Genomic DNA, 21,705 nt, shown 5'->3' with positions numbered 1-21,705 from the left:
CAGTTGCTTATGCATTTGGGTATACTTAATCGATATGCTTGACGGTAGAACCCAAATGAAATATCGTTTGACTATGATGAAAGTGTGGTGTATATTGACAGTCACTGAATGCGCATCTGCAGGTAGTGGACAAACCTTTATAAGTGAATCTTGAGAATGGCCTCCAAACATCGGCACTTTTCTTGGAACTCAAATCCAGTTCATGGAGATCCTCTGTTCGGAACATAATTATTTGCTTCTGTCTCTTTGTAAACTTGATCACGTGATCCAAAGCTATTAACAGTTTTTCCTTTCACATATATGTTTCCCACAGGCAGTGTCCTTGAAGATAAATATGGAGCTGTCCCTAAACTATAATACGCTACATGTAATTTAGTTCGTCGAAAAATGGAACGATGTGCTTTTATTTTCATAATACTTTACTCTTAAACCGCCAAACGCACATACAATGTATGTCATCATGTCAAGGTGATAGAAAACCATGAACCTACTTATAAAATTTAATTCGTGCACAGCGCAGATCAACTTTGCCACCCATCTCACTGTTGATTCCTCTAACAAGCAGGTTTTTAATGTTGCATTTTACCTTGTAGCGTTAGTTTTGGTTTCAACACGTAACCGTATGTAATACAGTGAGAAAGAGTGGTGGGAGCATGACTACAGCCTGCAGGAAGAAACGAAAGCGAAGAAGAATTTAAATGATGCAGACAGTTCTGGACGTTTGCCATCGCCACCCAATCACTTCCATGTACAGCCAACGCCAAAGAAAAAAAAAGCAACTTGTCCACTGGTTTCATTCTTTCTTGTTTTACATCCTGTGTTGTTTTCAGAAATGGAATTCCGTTGTTCTGGCTTAATGACGTGTGTATTTGAACTCATGGTCATTATTTTGTGGGAAACAGACTGAATGAATTTGAATTTTGAATTTGAATTTAAAATTTTGGGAGCGTCAGCACTTAGGCTAATTTGCTCCCGTCACATTATACGGGGTCCAGCCCCTTACCATTACAAATAACAACTCTAACGTTGCATAACTAAAAATTTTAAAACCTTAAAATGTTCTGACTGCTGTTAAAAGCTGAGGCTGTAAACGCGCACTCAGCACACACAAGGACATAAAACAGGACAACACACACAAAATTATACTGGCCATAGTGCCAGTCGCCAGAGCCTCGTTAGTCTCTTGTCCAGGGTGCACTACGTGGAAGTGAGGTTGACTTTTGGGCGCCTACGTGGAAGGTCACCCCTTACACCCCACAGACTGAATGAAGATGATGGACAATTCGGCTACTATTTATTGGCAGTGGCTTGCCCTAGGGGTGTTTGTGGGGTCAAACTCTCCCTTTTGATGCAGTAAAAAAGAACATCAAAGGCCGGAAAAGATGGCAAAATGAGGATAGACTGCTAAAAAAGAGTAAAAAAGAGTATATGTAACACCCCTTTCGAAAATCCTGGCCACGCCACTGGCCGTTGGGTGTACAAGTCGAAATACCAAGACCTGGAACTCGAGGAGGTTGGCGCGCAACACTCGATTTAAAAGCGCTGATTCATGAAGACCAGCTTAAGGCCAGTCGCCAGTGGCGTATACTGAGTCCAAGATCTGGGCTATCTCACTATGTTACATGGTTCTAGGCTATGATTAAAAATAAATTTACCAACTCCTAAGAAATCAGGTTGCCAACTCATAGGAAATCAGGTTGCCAACTCATAGGAAATCCGGTTGCCAACTCATAAGAAATCAGGTTGCCAACTCATAAGAAATCAGGTTGCCAACTCATAAGAAATCAGGTTGCCAACTCATAAGAAATTAGGTTGCCAACTCATAAGAAATCAGGTTACCAACTCATAGAAATCAGGTTACCAACTCATAGAAATCAGGTTGCCAACTCATAGGAAATCAGGTTGCCAACTCATAGAAAATCAGGTTGCCAACTCATAGGAAATCAGGTTGCCAACTCATAAGAAATCAGGTTGCCAACTCATAAGAAATCAGGTTGCCAACTCATAGAAATCAGGTTGCCAACTCATAGGAAATCAGGTTGCCAACTCATAAGAAATCAGGTTGCCAACTCATAAGAAATCAGGTTGCCAACTCATAAGAAATCAAGTTGCCAATTCCAGAATCAGCATCATTCTCTCACTGATATGAATAATATTATTTTCAATTTCTGATCGATTTTTCTCCTGTATTTTATTCTCTAGACTTCAGACTTCGCAGATAGCCTAGCTAGCCTAGAATTTACGCTCCTGCCAGTCGCATATTGAAGAAAAATTAGAGAAAATATTTATAGTGCAAATTAGCAAAATCTACAAAGGCGAGCCACTTAAGATTACTGTTGTTGAGTTTGTTTTTAAGTAGCCTTTATGCACAGAAAGGCTAATCGGGACTGGACCTGCAGATCTGAACCATTTTGTGTCTCCACCAGGTATCGAACCCGTGAGCCCTTGGTTACAAGGCGACGACGTTACCACTACGCTATTACGGAGGCCCTTTACGTTTGCTGAAATCCGATACGTATTTTTAAAAACTCATTCTAAATCAGACCTGACCAATCCGTCGTATTCGTGAAAGGGCGCTCTCGTATGCACGTGTGGACTGCAGGACAAGAAGCGGCGGTACTGTAGCGTTGTAAGAGGGGCGGAAGGGGGCTTCGTCGGTCGCGTTCGTGCAGTGGGAAACCTCTCGTCAACTGATTCGTGAGTGACAGTGCAGGGTGGCATTGTAATCATGATATAAGTTACAGGAGCTGCTTCCAAGAAAAGGAGGACGCTTTCCCCCGTAATTTTGTTTTGCCTCTCACCGCAAGCTGTTCCTCCACGCCTGCTTTGTTGCTTACTGGCCTTGAGATGCAGTGTGCAGGCAGGAAGTTCGCTTCCACTACTGCGAGATGCTCGAGTCGACCTCCGCACTACGACGCCAGGGGACCCGGGTTCGAATCCCGGCCTGGGCATGGGCATTCTTTGCGATCGTCCCTTCATCAATTTCATCATTTCAACTCATTCTCATCGTCGCCATTAGCCAAAAGTGTATCAAAAGCGACCAATAATAACCTAGTTTCTATCAGGTGGCAGAACATCCGCAGGCTGAACATCGTCCTTTAATAAAGAATAATTGAATTCAATTGAATCAATCACAGTCAGGCACGTAGACAGAGGGAGGTCTAAGGGGGCTGAAGCTTCCCCCCGAAATCCTACAAATATGTAATTTAAATAGCCTATAGTGGTAATTATACTTCCTTAACAGGATTAAACATCTTATATAATAAATTGCAATATACTCAGACATTCATCTTCACATCTTCTACTCCACTTCACCACTTTTTCCCCTTTAGATGGCGGCTGTTGATAAGGGTTGAGCCCCTCCAGAAATAAAATTATGGCTATAGGCCTGCAATCAGTGTTCCAAATACTTCAATATAAATTTTTAAAATGGCTCGTATGTGCTATTTATTTACAGAAAACAAAAGAGTAGTAGACAATTGTACTTCGGCATTGGCTTGGAAAATCCCTATACTCCGTCCCAGCTAACTGTGGAGCAGGCAAACGAAAACAAGTCTGCGCAAGTAGTGACGCGAAAGGGCATGGGATTGCGTGGAGGGGGAAAGCGACTGCCGTTACGAGCCTTACCAGCAGCGTGTACTCCTTCGCTCTGTCCACTCGATTTCCCTCGCTTCTCTGACGTTATGCGCGGACTTTGCTCTACAGTTAGCTGAGACAGGGTATACATTGGCAACTAATGAACAAACTCTGTATAATCCTCCCGTTAATTGATCTTTTCGTGAGGGGCTCTCAAACCCCACCGAAACTTCCAAAAAGTTGCAGCGATCAGTCCGACGCCTTTGACGTCTAAAGAAAAGTTATCACCCTTAAAGGGTGATCATCCCTTTAGAAGTCAAAAAAGGGCCCACCTTGACGCAGCACCCATTACATCTAAGACTATAATTATTATGGACAGATTTCAAAGAAACAGCGCCATTACATCATGCATCTTTCCGCGCCGCTGGTCAACTTGTTTTAGCGTAAACAAAGCAAGACCTTGTGCGATGCTGCACGCATCAAAGGAAGCGTCGTTTCCCATGGAACAGGTGGTCCACATATCCGAGGCAAACAGTGCCATATGGCACTGGCCAGGATGTTTTGTATGCCTTTTTTCTCCTTCTTTTTTTAGAACTAGGTTTTCAGCACTTTGTTGCGACGCATTCGGAAGGAGGGAAGAGACAAAACTAGGACAGCCAAGTTCGTGGAGTGCGAAAACCAGGTGCTTTTCACAATATTTCTTCGAAGAAAGGCACTAACTAGGCTTTATTCTTCACGAAAACGCCCTTTTCACTCTATCGAGTAAGAAGTGTATCATTGATAATAATATTTTCTGTCGCAGGATGTTTTGTCCTCGTATTCATGTCGTTGAATAATGGCTTTCCGTAAATTATGCGCAGAAATGTTTGGGCAATTTGAGGTTGATGACAAAAAGTAGGGGCGAGCAGTGGCGTCGCGTGCGGTTCGCATACGGGTGTTCACAATAATGTTTTTGTACTGAATGCAAATTTACTCCTATCCCTTGTAAATTCATATTCAATTGAAAAAGTGAGAATAACAGTTCAATTTATATTTTCAACAATTTCCCCCCAAAATCACGCTATATTTGAAGTAATACAAGAAGGACGTAGGGAAAATTGTCCCTCTCCCCATTAAAATCCGCCAGGTTTAGCGAATTGTCGCTAAAGTTTGCAACTATGTAGCACAGAACTATTCGAATCCCCCTAGACATGCCTTGTATATGCTGCACTCTGGTGCCGAATGTAAGAAGTATTGTCGCTTCCATCAGTGTTCGCACAGCGAAGTGAACATCTTCGGGGTATAGTGGCCAACAGCCTATTAGCTGTCAGCTCTATGCAACACACACAGCAATTGTGTTCAACGCCCTCCGTGGAACACCGTAGGAGTCAGTGTTGCCAACTATCTAAAAATGTTATCAGACGTGAAAGAAGTCGTATCAGAGTAAATTGTGTGTATATACTCGTACATCAAACATAGTATTTTTCGAATAAATATACGTATGTGTGCATTTAATATGTACGTAATTTAAGACATATACACGAGTGTTCACGTGCTCATGCGAACATTATCAGGCGATGCGCCTGGGAGCGAGAACTAATTTTCCCACACATAGAAAACTAATCTTAGAGGTGTGGGAGAGAAATATTACCCATACATATATTTACTATGTAGATACGAAAATATTACTGAAGAACGAAGCTTGTGGTAGTATGGAAGAGGAGGCTCGCTTTACGAATCATCTGGCTCGGACTTCTCTCTCTCTCTCTCTCTCTCTCTCTCTCTCTCTCTCTCTCTCTCTCTGTTTCCTTCTTTTCTCTCTGTGTTCAAAGTTCTGTGCTCCTTAACTCATCTCCCCCTTCTCTCTGTATATCTTGGTTTACCTGCCTCATACTCTTTCTCCTTTCTCTCTCCCCCTCTCTATCTGTCTTTTCAATAGTAATCTGCACAAAATATCAAAATTCCTTATTCTGCCCAACTATCAACACTAGTCATGCCTCGTGAACGTGTACCCAAGTGCTAAAACAACCAAGGATATATTTAGAAGGGGATGTCCAGGGAAGGCAAAAAAGTGTTGGCAATACTCAATTTAAATAAGCAAAACACTTGTTCGCTGTTTGTTGTATAAAATTAATTGATTGATTGGTTTATTTCACTTCGCTTTTCTGCGACTTTTGGCTAATCGCGAAGATGAGAACGAGTGATGATATGATGAAAATGATGAAAATAATGAAGGAACACTCACCAAAAATTACCAGGCCGGGCACGAACCCTGGACTCCTCATGTCGTACCCCGCTGTGCTAATCATGCCACGAACGTCGGCTACATAAAATCATAATTTCTGCCGAACGTATATGCAGATAAGAATTCGATTGGGATGTGTCCTTTTTGTATTGAAGTGTTTGCGAAATTTAATGGATGATGATAATATTATTCGGGGACTTCACTTTTCTCCTGCTGAAGCCAACAACCTTTTCTTCTTATTCTCTGAACATTCCATGTTTCTATTTATTTTAACATTAATTTCGATGTAGAACAGCTGATTTCATACAATTTTTACTGCTCTTAACAAGAAATTAGCTAGATAATGAACGCATGCTATTATACCTGTATTCATACATCATTATGTGATGGTGAAAATAATAATGAATAAACCTATCATTAATAAAAAAGATTATTAAGAGTAAACTTATTAATCCTGATAACATTTCTTTTTGTTGTTCGTATTGATATTAAACAAAATACACTTCGTTACTATTTGAGGACCACCAACGAAATAGATTTCTAAACAACATGACTGGCAATGGCCTATGGCTGTATAAATATTAGCGAGTGGTCAGCACCGATTTCTACTGTGGGCAGCCATGTCTATAATGTAATAGTAAAAAGGGTCGGCATTCCGTATAGCTGATGTTTTTATCGGCTGCCCCATACATATTTTAGAAGGGTATCTTAGAACGAACGCTATACTTTATCCCATAACCAATCACCCAACAATAATATTATTTTCCAAAATAAATTTGTAAATATGGCTGTAATCTACAAAGAGGCAGGGGCGCCGACTTGTCAAAATTAATGGGGGCGGGGGGCTCTGCAATTAATGAATGACTCACTCTCTCGCTTTTTTAAGTTTTGTCCTCAGTGTTCGGAATCTCATAAAAGCCCATGAATTCCTCAAACATATCAAAATTTTTATTCACAGTTCGAATGCAGAATATTAATTGTCCACGGATGGATATGTCACAAGTTTCGTCAACCATAACAGCAAAATATTCCAGACATTTAATATCTGCTACCACGGAGCGCAAAACAGATCTCCCTAATATATCAATGATCTCGTTCTGAATGTCATGTGAGACCCATTTGTAGCTCGAACGTCCCATCCACTATCCTAGTTCATGCACATCGTCTTTTGAAACTCTTTTTAGTAAAAATGTTAACAATACTCATAATTACATACTTAGTATATAGTAATAAGTCATGTGTTTTGCTGTCTTTGGTCATAACCCCCCCCCTCAAAGTTGATGGTTTAGCGGTCTCAGCCCCCCAAAGTTGATGGTCTAGAACAGGGGTTTCCAACTGGCGGCCCGCGGGCCGCATGCGGCCCCCGTTGCCTTTTTCTGCGGCCCGCGAAGCCAGTTTGCAAAATACATTAATTTGATGTATTTTTATTAAAATACGTTCTTTTCTTACTGAAGGAACGGATGCTCTGTGAAGAGAGACATTATCACAGGTAGAATTGATTTTGCAGTCAATAATGATAATCAGAAGAATCTAAAGTGACGTAACTTTCTCTTCACACCATGTATTCCATCCCTTCGCTATGTGGAATGAACTCAGCCGCTTCCGTGAAGGCTTCACTGTTTGTGTTCAGAAACAAACTGCAGAGAGGCGCTATAGAGATCTGTTTTACTACGCACGAAGTAAAGAGATTTCCAGTGTTCCAACTCGGATTGTACTGCGACTGATTGTTAAAGTTTGTGCAAATATCGAAATGAGCCATATCTCCAAAAAAACGTAAGACTGAAAATTAAAATAGCTTCTCTCCAACTTGAATTGTGTGATTTGCAAGGCGATGTGTTCCTTCAAAGTAGGCAAGAAAAGGGGCCAGAGTTTTTCAAATACCTTTCAAAAGAACGCCTTCCAAACCTTCGTAGTTTTGGGCAAAGAATGACAACAATGTTCGGCAGCACATACACGTGTGAAAGTGTTTGTTCTTAAATGAAGTTCATCAAGAACCGCTACAGAAGCAGACTGGCAGATTCTTCACTGCTTCACCTTCTGAGACTTTCAAATACAGAAATTCAAATACAACTTTATTAAAAGAAGCAGATCGGGCTCAAGTTTCACATCACATTGAATACTTACTATGAAGGATTATTATTTGTATGGTGTGTCTTTAATTTCTTTCAATTCATCAATAAGTATTGGGTTTTGTGAAATAAATTGTAATTATACAATTTTAATTTGTAATTCCATTGTTTTATTGCTCATTTTAGAAATTTAGGTCATGCGAAAGTACTACATTTTCAGTTCAGTACTTACAATTTTTGTAATTTTTAATCCCCCCCCAAACAAATTTGGCCCGCCTATCAACTGCTGGATATAATTTTGGCCCTCGGACCTTTTGAAGTTGGAAACCACTGGTCTAGAACATTTCAAATGTGTATTTAAAGTTATGTTCATGTGGCACAATTCAGAGTAAACTTTACAAGAGAAGCAAAATGATACATTAGATCCTCTTAACCAAATTATTTGGGGGCTCTGCACCCACATCGTTAACACTGAGGGGGCCGAGCCCTCCCAAGCCCCATGGAGTCGGCGCCTATGTAAAGAGAGAATTGGAAAGTCGGATGGATAACTGTATCGACCATTGCCTCGCAATCGCAAAGAATGCCGAGTTGCTGTCTCATGACGTTCCATTTGAAGCACGTGACCGAAAGTACACGATCAAAGCGAGTATTGATATTCATTTCATATGCTTTCTTGCTACGTGTCGCTACGCTGAATCCTGAGCGGTGAGTGTCGAAGCGTACGTGATCGACAAGGCAGGTGGTCACGTCCGGATCACAAACAGACGAAGCTGCACTGAAGGTCATTTCAGCTCGAGTTTCAAGTCCACTTTATGCACAGAAAGGCTAATAGGGACTGGACCTATAGTTCAACACATATTTTGACTGGCTATCCCAACCCTATTTCCAGTGGGATTACACGGTGTCTTACAAACAAGCTACAAGATGTTCAATTGTCGATATACTTACCTCCGAAAGTATCTTATATCTGCTTTGTGTTAATCTAATTGCTTTGGCCGCTTTCTCTCCTCTTGTTGTATTCTGTGCTTTCCTTTCTCAACTCCTATGATTGCTTGAGAATTCTCGTATTTCCCCTTTTTTTTTCTTTTCTGTAATTCCTTGTTTTATATCTACCCTTACTTCTTCTTCTGTTTTTAGTTGCTTTCTCTTTTATCCTTGTCACCTGTCTTTCCATTTTATTCTCCTATATTCTGTTTTATATTCTCCCTTTCTTGCTTATCCTCTTCACTTTTCTCCAATTTCTTTATCGACATTTCTAAACATTCTCTTTTCTGTTTACCATTTTCTTTCATTTCCTGTCCGTTATTTTTTATCATTCTCTCTCTTTCTCTCTTGCCATGTGTCCCTCTTGGCTAGGAAGTTGAAGACCTATAAATTGCCAAAAAATACCTATAAAAAGACCTAAAAATATCAAAAAAGGACCTAAAAACTGAAAAAAAAGATGTATAAATGTGATACGAATTAATTAATAACTTCAGTTTTAATTACATATTTAATGATTAAAAAAACAAAAAATTCTGGTGGTGTGGAACACAGTGGGAAAAAACTATATGAATAAAATGAATCTTCTTTCAGTCAAAAATGTTTTTCTCTTGTTTTAGGGATGGTTCAAATATATTTATTTATTTCCTTTTTTAATTTCTTTACTGCAGAAAGGAAAAGAGGTGATGAACTGATGATGATTTGAATTGAGAATGGAATGGGCAGTAAAAACGAACTGGAAAGAAGGTAAAGTTGCAAAAAAGGCTAAAAAAGTACCAATAAGCCAAAAAACGCCGAGAAAGGCAAAAAAGGACAAATAAAACCCACCCTTTTCTTGCCTACAATGACCCAAAATGAACATATATAGGTAATGTTGGGCCTCGTCTTTGGACACTAGGGAAAAAAAGGATTTTGCCTCAATTTCCGAGCCCTATTTATAACTGTTTCATTTGACAGCTTGTTATCCTAGGTGCAAAAGTGCAACCAGTGATCAGCCAAAACTTGTTTTGTGCCCTGACGATGAGAGAGAGTATGTATACACTCCCCTGTCCATGAGGAGTTCAACCAAGGACTTCCGGATGCCCTACCTCCTTGTGCCATACGGTTCCGGGTACAAAGTGGTTCGGATCCCACTTTAAACTGTATGTCCAGTCCCGATTAGCCTTACTGTGTATAAAGTGGACTTTAAACGCCGAATCAACCAACCAATCCTTGTGCCATACAAGAGCGCCATGCTGCTGCGAATATCACCGATGCATTACGCTAATCCACTTCCCCTCTCTCCCCAATTGTGGGAAGGTAAACGTAGATCGCTGAATGGTCAAAAGTTCGACTCGGTAGAGAACAATGTGCTGACTAAGAAAGTCAGGAAGAAACTACTATAATGACGCACGGACTTTTTTCTTTTGCCGTGTGCGGGCAAAATGACGTCAGATGACTCACATGGACCTTGCTTTCCACTCGGGAAACTTTTAAGGATGTTGGAGCTTCACTAACGGCACCATGGGTCTAATAACGAGAATGGGGGTGTGCTCGAGTCTCGGATGGAATATATGTCACTGTCAGAACAGTTGAGGAATACTTGAAAAGCAGGAGTAGGGATGTCGATCTACGTAGTATGCCGCATAACAACGTTGACGGGACTCGATGCGCTGACCACGCGTCATCCAATGAAAAACTGCTTATGAAATTCTAGAATGGAGATGTAAACACTCCCAAAAAAGCAATTTGGTTTAATATGTATTTTGACGGTAGATCCTCTATTTTGGTTATTTTAGACAATTTTATATCTCTCTGGGATAATCGCGACGATGAGAATGAAGGAGTCCCGGATACGAATTTCAGTGGAGGCACATTGCACACAGGTTCAGACTGGGGTTTATCCAAACGTTTCAATTGTGGGGGCGCAAGGTTGTTTTTAAGAAGCTGTGAAGGTAAAGTAAGTTCTAAAATTTAAAAATGTTCAATAAATCGAGCTTTTGTAATAAGTTTTTGTGTGTGTGTGTGTGTGGATAAATCAGAGTTGGCCCTAGAGAGAAGCAACTGGGGCACTCGCCCGAGGCTCGCACTTTAGGGGGCCCTGCGCCAAATAAAAATAATTGTTTTGTATTGTTTATTTCGAGTTTAACAGACGCCGGCGCTTCGAATTAAGCAAGTAATCTTAAATTTTCCTGTCTTCATTGGTGACAAACCTAAAAATACCCAGAATTACTGAAATTACATTCTAAGCAAAGAAGTACATAAAAACCGTATTAAAATATTTCAATCAAAAATAGCTAATATGCACTATTTGTTTAGTTATATAATGAAATCATGAAGTGAAAATATTATTTTATATTTATATGAATCAATATAAATTCACTACATCGTCAAAATTTAATGAACAGTTAACAAGAGAGAATGGTGACAGAGAACATTATTGGAGATGATTGAAAAATGCCACTTTGATATGTAAGATAATAGTTCGATATTGACACACCCAGTTGTGTAATGAACGTCGCACCAGTGACGAATCGGAAATAGAAATAAACGCTAATTAGCCTCCCAATAATTCTTGGTTTTAGCCTTTATATTCTTGCCTTAAGTAATAATAATGTTTATATTGTGTGGAAACAGCAAAAAGGTGTTTTTATAGTAAGATTATATCTGTGCAAAATAAACTGTAAGCTTAAGTGTAATCCTACTTTAAATAATATAATAATATAGGGCACCTGTACTTGAGACTAAGAAACAGTATGTGACCTCTGAAAAATTTTGGTTACAGGTCCTACGGATAGTGTATGCTCAAGGCCCTGAGTTAAATCACTGGATTTGGACATATTAAGCCCCATTTCCACTCACAATTAACAAATCTGAGCACCAAGTCGACTTCAAAAACAAAGTTTGCCGTTTTACTATTCACCCTTCCACGGTACATGCCCGGGATTCGAACCCGGAACTGTTTTGAACGAGTCGAGCAAAACGCACTGTCACCGAGGCGGTTTTTGAAGACCTGTCGCCAAAGTTTCTTTCCCCAAAACGACACCGGAATGCGGGTTTATGATCTTCCACCGACCTTCAGTGCGTACACTTAGCACCTCCGACTTGGCAACCTTGTCGACAGGCGCAGGGGCAACGGTCAAAGGCACCAGGGGCAACGCTACGTGGCAACGCTGCAGACGGACTGGTTCGGAGGAGGGTCGGGCATCAGCTGTGTTGTTAGTTGTTAATTCCTTGCAGTGAAGCTTGTGTGGTTGGCTGTGTTGTGAACGTGGGTTTATTGGGTGTGTGTGTTTTATGCGTGTGGAATATCTTTTACGGCTACACCTCGAACATAAGTTGTGGTAAGTCCTTTTAATTTATATCCTAGCCTAGTGTTTCTTGTGCTAAAACTGCCAGAATTGTATACAAAAAAGAAACATTGTAAACTTCTTTCTCGCTGCGAGTTTTGTGTCGTTCTTGCCTTGGCACAGCGAAGAGAATTGAGGAAAAAAAAGTTGAAATTTGTTTAAATTTTCTTTTACGGATGGAACAGGCGTTAACCTCGGAAACAAGCAAACTGTCTAAAAAGTGAAAAACCTAAAACGATTCAAGATTCCTCCCTGCTCACCAAAGCTATGTGACCAGATTTTGGGCGTCATGAAGCTTAACAGCAACTGACGTATATTAATTGCCTTTTGATTTTGTGCATGCCTTGCTTTTCTATGTTTTTATATTAACCAATAAGCACGATGGTGCGGATAAACAAAGTCTTAAGTTTTTGTTGTAAACACACTTTATGCACAGATAGGCTAATCGGAACTGGACCTACAGTTTAAAGTGAGATACGAACCACAATGTGCCTCCACCAGATATCGAACCGGGGATATCTCGCTTTCAAGGCGACGATGTTACCACCAGTGAGGATACACGATGACTTGTAGTGGATGACAGGACGGTCACAAAACATGCATGTCTTAATGGGATTCGAATCGATGCCCCTGTGGTTATTTATTACGACATACTGAGGTTTTGTAAGAATATACGGTACTAGTTTACTATCCTTCGGACACATTTATTTATTTTTACAGAAGAAACTACTTACTGTAATAAGTTCCTGTAGCATTGTCGAACATCAGGAAGGTGGTTTGGGTGCCTTCACCAATTTAATCTCGTCATCCTCACCGCTGAAAGTAGCCAAGAGGCAGTAAAGTCATAAAATTAAGTTAAGAAATAAAAGTGATAACAAAGGTTCATTGATCAGATGTCAGGTGAAGGCAAAGATGCAATTCTTGGCTGTCAAGCCTGCGAATATTGATCAAGTACATCTATACTGAGCTAACAATACAGTTAAAAAGCATTTATTTCCATATTGGAAGCAGGTTAGTGGACCATCGTGTTGCCGGTAAAGCACAGGATGTACCACATCTGCGGGTGTAGATCACGAGTTGCTCGATTTGTAGATTGTGCAGGGAAAGGAAATCATTAGAGGTGCTATTTTTTATTTTTTTATTCTTTGGTTTGGTTATTTTACGTCGCATCTTCGCCACTTTTGACTAATGGTGGCGAATGTGCAATTTTTTAAACAAAGAATTGAAAAAAAAGTCGCTTTTACCGTGACCATTCTGTATTTTTACACATTTTTTTTTCAAATTGAAGTTTAGCATGTTGTAGCATTCATAGCAATATGCTATTCTAATTATTTCGAAGTGCGACAGTGTACGAGATCACAGCATATGCACGAGTGTGAAACAAATCTGTAAAGGAACTTACCAGTATTGTTACTGACATGTTTGATTGCTTAATGCAACTAACATCCGTTACAATATTTCCAAACTAGTACGTGCTTATTTTTCCGATTATTTACACTAGAGCCGTGAAATATGGCTCCAGTAGAATTATTTCTGGCATAAGTAAGTACTTGTGGTTAAATATTTATACGCAACAGCTTCGGGCAGGGTGCGAAATCGTTTAAAACTGGTGGGGGGGAGAAGGATCTTAGTCTACAAACCCCCCTCCCCACAAACATACATATAAATTATACGATATACATGTTTATAATGTTATTAAAAGTAAAAGTAAATGACTAAATTTAGTAATTAAAATAGTATTATTATTAATTGCACACAAAGAAACAAATTGTTACTTTCATTCGAACAGGTGTTCTCGGGTTACAAACCATATTGGAGTTAGCTTTCAACGTTTCGAGCGCATACATTGCTCTCATCACCTGGTTGGTAACCCGAAAACACCTGTTCGAATCACGTCGCCAGGAAAGCTGCAATTAATGTATATCAGATATTATAATGTAGCAAACTATGTCCTTTGCTAACTGGTTAAAGATGTTAATAAATAATGAAATAGTTGAAGTGGTTTTATTATGTGTAAGTCTTTATTTAGTTTCTGCTTTATGTTAATATAAATCTATTAGATTTCATAGTAATTATTGTTTTACTTTTACTGTGCGTATTGATGTAGATTTTTTAATGATCTCTTGAGAGAGAAAAAGCATTGAACACTCACAACTACACTAATGTGTGTATGTTTTCGATATTATTCTTAGTACAGTATATTTGAAATTAAAAGAAATTGCTTATCTTTGTTTGTTGTAACAAAACCTCTCCCCCCGGAAATTTTTGGCGGGGGGGATTTTTGAGGCCAAGATTGTTGGTGGGGGGGAATCCTCCCGCCCCCCTGGCTTCGGGGAATAAACAGAATATCGACATTAAAACCTAGGTTCTAAGCAAAATCTAAAAAAATGCACAGACTAGCAAACAAAAAATATGACGTTCCATACCTACGATGGAATTGGAAGTTAAGACTTTATAGGGATATTCGGCACAAATAACGGAAAAAGTGGGAGAGAAGGAAACTAGGAAACCGATGGATTAACTGGATTGTAATTTCTTTGTCAGAAGCAAAAGAATATGCTGTGAATCACAAGGGAACACTGTGGTTTTGAGCATATAATTAACGGGGCCGTTTACCCACTGTACCCTCTCGAGAATTACGTCGATTTTTTTATTAATCGGCAGATTTCAATGTTTAACATAATATAAAAGTGGTTCCAGCTTTAGGAAAGCACACATAACGGAGATATTTGATACCAAAGAATGGTCCACGTAAGTTAAAACCTGCAATTTCAGAGTATTTTCGCAGATTTTGGTTAGTAAAAACTGTTTTTATGCACACTAAAATGGCGAGAGAACACGTCGAAAATATCTCAGTACCAAACCTAACTGTTATCGCCTTGCAAGCAAGGGGTCCCGGGTTCGATTCCCGGTGGAGGCACATAGTGGTTCGGATCCCACTTTAAACTGTAGGTCCAGTCCCGATTAGCCTTACTGTGCACAAAGTGGACTTAAAACACGAACTCAAACCAAACCTAACTACGTAAAATTATAGCTGCTGTTGTGGAAAGTCGTTTTGGGTGCTATATTTTTCACTTGTCTACCTCATCTTCTGCATCAGTTCACTATAAAGCTTGACGCCCACCGAGACTCCGGAAGCGGGGCAACAAAACTCAACAGACGTTCTTCCGGCGATAATATATAAGATAACGTGCAGACTTCTAGCCGGAAATTCCATGCTTCGGTTCCGTGCGTTTCCCTGTAGTGGGCGTTACACCATTTGATTTCAATAGAAACAGACAACAGAAGTGTATACAATTTTGCTTCTCGAAATAATGTTTGATATAGGACAGAAATAAATAATGAGTAAATATAATAGTAAATTGAGGTATAAAAACAGGATTTCCGGTTTTGAAACAATTTTGTATCCATGGTTGCTGTCGAAACAATGCTCACTTTTGCTTTTCTTTACTTAGTTTCCGTGGTAACTGTTATTGAACGCCTTGGCAGTTCTCTCTCAACATGAAACATTGCCGTAAGTGCACGTTACAGCAGCAAATATTCCTTTGCTGGGACACAAACTATGATCCAGTAAAGGAATATTTGTTCACCATGTTTAAAGCAGACAATCACAATAATGAATTATAAAATTGTAACCGAGTTAGCACGCAATAAACTTATTACAAAACATGTCACGATTATTGATAAATTATCCACTAGTATTAATAAACTTCAAGAGCTACAGTAGTCCAGTAGTGATGCATCTGAATACCACGTGTTCCATTCCGGAGGCAGGTGATCTCAAAGGGAATTTGTCAGCCAACGTCCTTGCATAAGCGGCCTTTGATTCATAGGCGGTCGAAGTGTGATGCTGACCACAGAACCTTCGCTTTGGCCACGATCGAGAATCTTTGAAGCCTTATCTCCACAGAAACTGTATGTGCCTTCATGCTACGGTGCATTGCATCAGGCAGAGCCTTCATGTGCGTTAGTGTATGTGCTAGTCTGTTTATTGTGTGTAATGTCAAATAAAAAGATAGAGAAAAAAGGCCTATATTTTATGCCTTGAACACTGCCAGTAGTGGACGTGAGGATAGGGATTCCTAGATTTTCGATCTAGTTCATGGTGAAGGTGATGTCAGCACCACGACCTGTCCGCCTGTCTCGCTCCAGTGAGAGGTTCCGTCCATGTACTGGAGTTGTAACAATTCCATTCACTTTCAATTGAAACATTACAATCCAGACCCATTTTATTAGAGGCTGGGTGAACCTCAGTGCCCCTTTATGCAGGAACATTGCCGGAAGAGTCCCACCTCTGATCACCCATCCTGAGAATCGAACCCGGGTCTCCCGCCTAGTTGAACAGACTGAAATAAAATTCTGAACAAAGCAACACTGGAACCCATCCAACCCTCATTTCGTCATTATTCTTGTGTTTTTACTCCTCATTGCGCCAGTTTCGTGCAAAATTCCACTAAAATTTATGTCCTTGTCCGAACCCCTTCCAAAAGAGTTTTACTAAAATTAACGAGGAAAATTGATACGTTGGTTGAAGTATATTTATTTCCATCGAACTGAATCAGTTTTCTATTGACAGGATGTACGAACATGAGTGCATAAGACATAATCAGGGTCTTCTTATTCATCATCTGCAGTAATATTTATTATTTTACATTATTTTCCATCGGAGACTAGCACTTTCATGTACAAATTTTCGTGATTTTTCCTAGAAATTAGCTAGATAATGAATGTGTTGCTATATTTATACGCCATATTTTTACCTTTCCATGTAATAGTAAGAATTTAATTTGTATTATAGACACTAAGTTGATGTGCAAGGACCCCTCTTGAAATATATTTAGAAATTTATTTCCGGGGGGTCTGAACCAAGTGTCTCAGACAATATATAATAATAATAATAATAACATTGCAAATAAAATAATTACAATTATATCAAATTAAAATAATATTAAATAATGCATATGAAATTAATAGTTATTATAATATTAATATAATTAAATTAACATAAGATCGCTAAAATTTGTATGAAAACAACTGCCCTGGCAAGGATATCAGTGCTAAATAGATAAAGAATTGAATATTTATTAAATAACAAGAAAGAATCTTAGAACCAGTTGACGAAAATTAGCTTCAGATTAATATCTTTGATACTGATTCGAAGTTATGTAGAAATAAATAATCCTCGATTATACAGCAAATGCTAAACAAGTATATTTTCATTGTCTAGCTAAAATGTTAAATAACGCAATTATAACAACTAGATATTTACTGCCTTGAAATAAAAAGCCTCGATTATATAACAAATGTTAAACAAAGCATATTTTTATTATTTAATATTATTTTTGTACTTAGTAAGCCTTTTCAGGGGGCCCCTCCTAAATACATCCTTGATATGTGCCTGTTCGTGAGAAAATTCCCCACTGCTTTGTCAGGTGGCGCACTGAACGACACTCGAGAACCTTCCCATGTGCATTCAGGGTTCTTGTGCTCCCTGCAAGAAACAGTTATTTACATTCTTCAATCAGCTGACGGTTTTATTTGACGTGCCCTCGGAGAAAAATTCCTTCTTACCAAAACAGTGTGGCCAACCTTAAAAGTTCGCCTATACTTCCCATTACTTGCTTCCGCCAGTGGCCGTTAACAGAAATAACAGCAAACCAAGGATGGCGCAAATTTCATAGTTACAATTTAATTGTTACCATTTATTGATTATGAATAATAACTTTAAATTATAATCAATGCAAATATTGGCTTTGTGTACATATAACAATATTATTTTTACATTTAACTGTTAGAATTTGGCTTTTATTTTTAAAAACCCTTACTTTGTATGTGATATCAATAACTTTGAAAGCCTTTTCAGCGAATCTAGTATCTTTATTAATCTTGATATTAAGCCTCCCCGATGGCGCAGTGGTAGTGTCATCGCCTTGTAATCAAGGGGTCCCGGTTTCGATAAACGGTGAAGGCACATAGTGGTTCGGATCCCACTTTAATTAAACTGTAGGTCAAGTCCCGATTGGCCTTACTGTGCATAAAGTGGACTTAAAACACCAAATCAATTAAATCAGCCAACCAATCTTGACATTTGTTTATTTGATTATACAATTAGTTGAAAATATCTACTAAACCAAAGGAGGGTTTTAAACCAGTTAAATTCTCCCTTAATGTGTGGCCATGCTACAGCACCAGTGGAAAATTCGGTAAAACCGCGATGTGTGCTAAAGTATCAACCTTCCGATTGGTCAGAAAACAAATTAAAAGGAAAAAAATTCTATTCTGTAAATAGATAAAAATTGTTGGGATATAGGCTAGCTATATGTATAATTCGCTTTTAGCTTTCAGTCCAAGGTCTGGATTGTACGATCTTTTGCAACATGACAATACACGGTCAGGATAATGCAGTTGGCAACACTGTTCCAAAACTCCCACCAGTTTGCCTTCGGTTAAATTTAGAACGGCGATTCGGCCTCTGGAAATTCGCATTAGTCAAGCGAATCGTATATTTGCCATCAAATGCTCTTGGCTCGCGATTAAAATCTTTATAGATGGAATGACAAGCTTTTCTTATCATTTTATAGTTACAGAAACTAACTGAGGTTTGAAAAGTTTATCCGAACCAGTGGAATGTTCTGATAACTACACTCGAGCATGGACCACGACCATTTCAAACGGCTACTGACACACAGGTTCGATATGCACACATTCCAGTGACGTCACAAGGACAGTTCGAAGATCCAGCGTACTTTTTGTAAGGCAATATAAAATGTATTTTTCCTGTGACAGAGAATCATTCTCAGTTGTTATCTGCGACCAGACAAAAGACTATGCAATTAAGAAACCATACACTGATAGAGATAGAGTAAAAACAGCATAAACTTAACAATGGCCAATACCCCCAGAAAGAAACTTTTAAAAAAGCAAATAAAAACATTTCCTGCTTCTATTTGAAGGGCAAAGTTTGATTGAAGTTCATTTTAGGCTGAGATGGCCTAATCGGGAGTTGATCTACAGTTTAAAGTGACTTCTGCACGAAGAGGCGGCAATGTCCCGAATGATTGACTCATCATCTGAGTCCAGCTGATAGATAATGTTATCACTAGAGTAAGGGTTATTTACAGCTTAGTATGAAAGCATATAAATGTTTTAAATTCGTCTCGTGCTATTTCGAACTCTACAACGTGCTGCTATAGTGCTTATAAATGCCCATTTGGAGGTTGCAGTGCAATCCAGCCTAAAAATCCCCTTTTTGGTATTTTTCATTAACGCAAGTGAAGTCAAATCTTAGTGAATCATACTGCGAGATTTAAGTTCATTTTATGCACAGAGAGGCTAATCGGAACTAGACTTAGTTTATAGCACACTCATCTCACTTAGTACTCCGGCAGTTTGCTTCTTTATGCAGCATATTTGCAGAAGATGCAATTCAATCTACAGGCGTATAAAACACAACGTATTACTAACTTCGTTGACCCCGTACGATCCGAACCATTCTATGGCTCCATCAGGTATTGAACACGGAACCTCTTGATTAACAATACGGCGACTTTACCAATACACCATAGGGTAGTCACGATTCCTACTGCCCGGCCTGGACATTGCTATTTCTTTGCAAGTGTCTCTACCAGGAGCGTATATTCTATGATAGTTAGGCTATCTGCGAAGCCTGGAGTCTAGAGAATAAAATGAAGGAGAAAAACTAATCAGAAATTGTAAACAAAATTATTCATGTGTGTGAGATAGATGGTGATTCTGGAGTTGGCAACCTGATTTCCTATGAGTTGGCAACCTGATTTCCTATGAGTTGGCAACCTGATTTGCTACGAGTTGGCAACCTGATTTGCTACGAGTTGGCAACCTGATTTGCTACGAGTTGGCAACCTGATTTGCTACGAGTTGGCAACCTGATTTGCTACGAGTTGGCAACCTGATTTGCTACGAGTTGGCAACCTGATTTGCTACGAGTTGGCAACCTGATTTCCTACGAGTTGGCAACCTGATTTCCTACGAGTTGGCAACCTGATTTCCTACGAGTTGGCAACCTGATTTCCTACGAGTTGGCAACCTGATTTCCTACGAGTTGGCAACCTGATTTCCTACGAGTTGGCAACCTGATTTCCTACGAGTTGGCAACCTGATTTCCTACGAGTTGGCAACCTGAGTTCCTACGAGTTGGCAACCTGAGTTCCTACGAGTTGGCAACCTGAGTTCCTACGAGTTGGCAACCTGAGTTCCTACGAGTTGGCAACCTGAGTTCCTACGAGTTGGCAACCTGAGTTCCTACGAGTTGGCAACCTGAGTTCCTACGAGTTGGCAACCTGAGTTCCTACGAGTTGGCAACCTGAGTTCCTACGAGTTGGCAACCTGAGTTCCTACGAGTTGGCAACCTGAGTTCCTACGAGTTGGCAACCTGAGTTCCTATGAGTTGGCAACCTGAGTTCCTATGAGTTGGCAACCTGAGTTCCTATGAGTTGGCAACCTGAGTTCCTATGAGTTGGCAACCTGAGTTCCTATGAGTTGGCAACCTGAGTTCCTATGAGTTTGCAACCTGATTGTTGTTGAACAGTAAAGTAAGGAAGATACAATAGGACGTAAAAATTTCAAATCAGTACGTTCAGCTGACAAAGAATTGAAATAAAGTTCCTCTTCAGTACATATTTTGGCATCTTATTTATTGCATATTGCATTTGTAAGTTACTAGTTTCATTATTTTTGGCGTTTCTTTTAGAGGTTTGTAGTGCCTTGCTCCTTATCACCTTCCGATCATGGCGAGTGTATACTTCAGAGTTCATATGAACATACTTTTACGACATGTCCTGTCCTCGTCAAGATTTCATTTGCCGATATTTGAATCCAATGAAATTTTACTCATCAGAAGAATATATGATTGGATGTCCGTAATTACCATGTGTGGTAACGTATGTAGGAACTGTGCTTGGTTGAGCGCGTCGAGTCGAAGAAGAAATAAGTGGAACGTAAATGTCACTAGGTACTTGTTCTGGTTGAAGATCCCTAGGAAATCACTCTCTCTCAGTAGTTGTAATGCTGCTTTGCGGCAGCAGGTTATTACAGGTTTGTTGAGTAGATTTCCTTCATTTCAAAGGTCATGAGTTTACAATCACTACTAGGTTCCGTAATTTGCAGATGTACGTCTCTGAAGCAGTGTTGCCACATGGAGGGAAATTCTAACCTAATTTAAGGGAAAAGGGAATTTCGATGAAAAATACGAAAATTTCAGGGAAATTTGAAACACATTATATTAAGATCTACTTCCACATTCACATTTTTTTTGTTGTCACTTCTTATTTCCACTTCATTGAGTTTAAGCCTTTATGGGCCTGGCCTGATTATGTCAGATTTCAGGATTGTTTAAAATTTTTCGTTTATACGAACATGGACCAATGAAATTGCTAGCTACTGCTTATTATTATTTATTATTATTAAACATGATTTCTTAGTTAAAGGGAAAAATTAGTCGAAAAAGGGAAATTGTGCCAAGAGATTGTGGCAACACTGCTCTGAAGAA

The 21,705-nt window shown here is 39.3% G+C and overlaps 1 protein-coding gene across 4 annotated transcripts in view; it reads left to right on the top strand.

Moving 5' to 3' along the window:
* Window positions 1-21,705, top strand: part of drpr (multiple EGF like domains draper) — a 174,012-nt gene that overhangs the window by 74,474 nt on the left and 77,833 nt on the right. Inside the window, exon 1 of one of the 4 annotated variants that reach the window (XM_083110762.1) lies at window positions 12,046-12,173. The exons of the other annotated variants lie outside the window; for them this stretch is intronic. The gene's annotated coding sequence lies outside the window, so the exon portion shown is untranslated. Of the gene's footprint in view, window positions 1-12,045; window positions 12,174-21,705 lie in introns of those variants that run through there. 4 annotated transcript variants of the gene reach the window in all.

This window comes from Lepisma saccharinum, chromosome 24 (assembly GCF_977018435.1).
Source record: "Lepisma saccharinum chromosome 24, izLepSacc3.1, whole genome shotgun sequence".
NCBI classification, from domain to species: domain Eukaryota; kingdom Metazoa; phylum Arthropoda; class Insecta; order Zygentoma; family Lepismatidae; genus Lepisma; species Lepisma saccharinum.
This window is presented reverse-complemented; position numbering and strand designations above follow the sequence as displayed.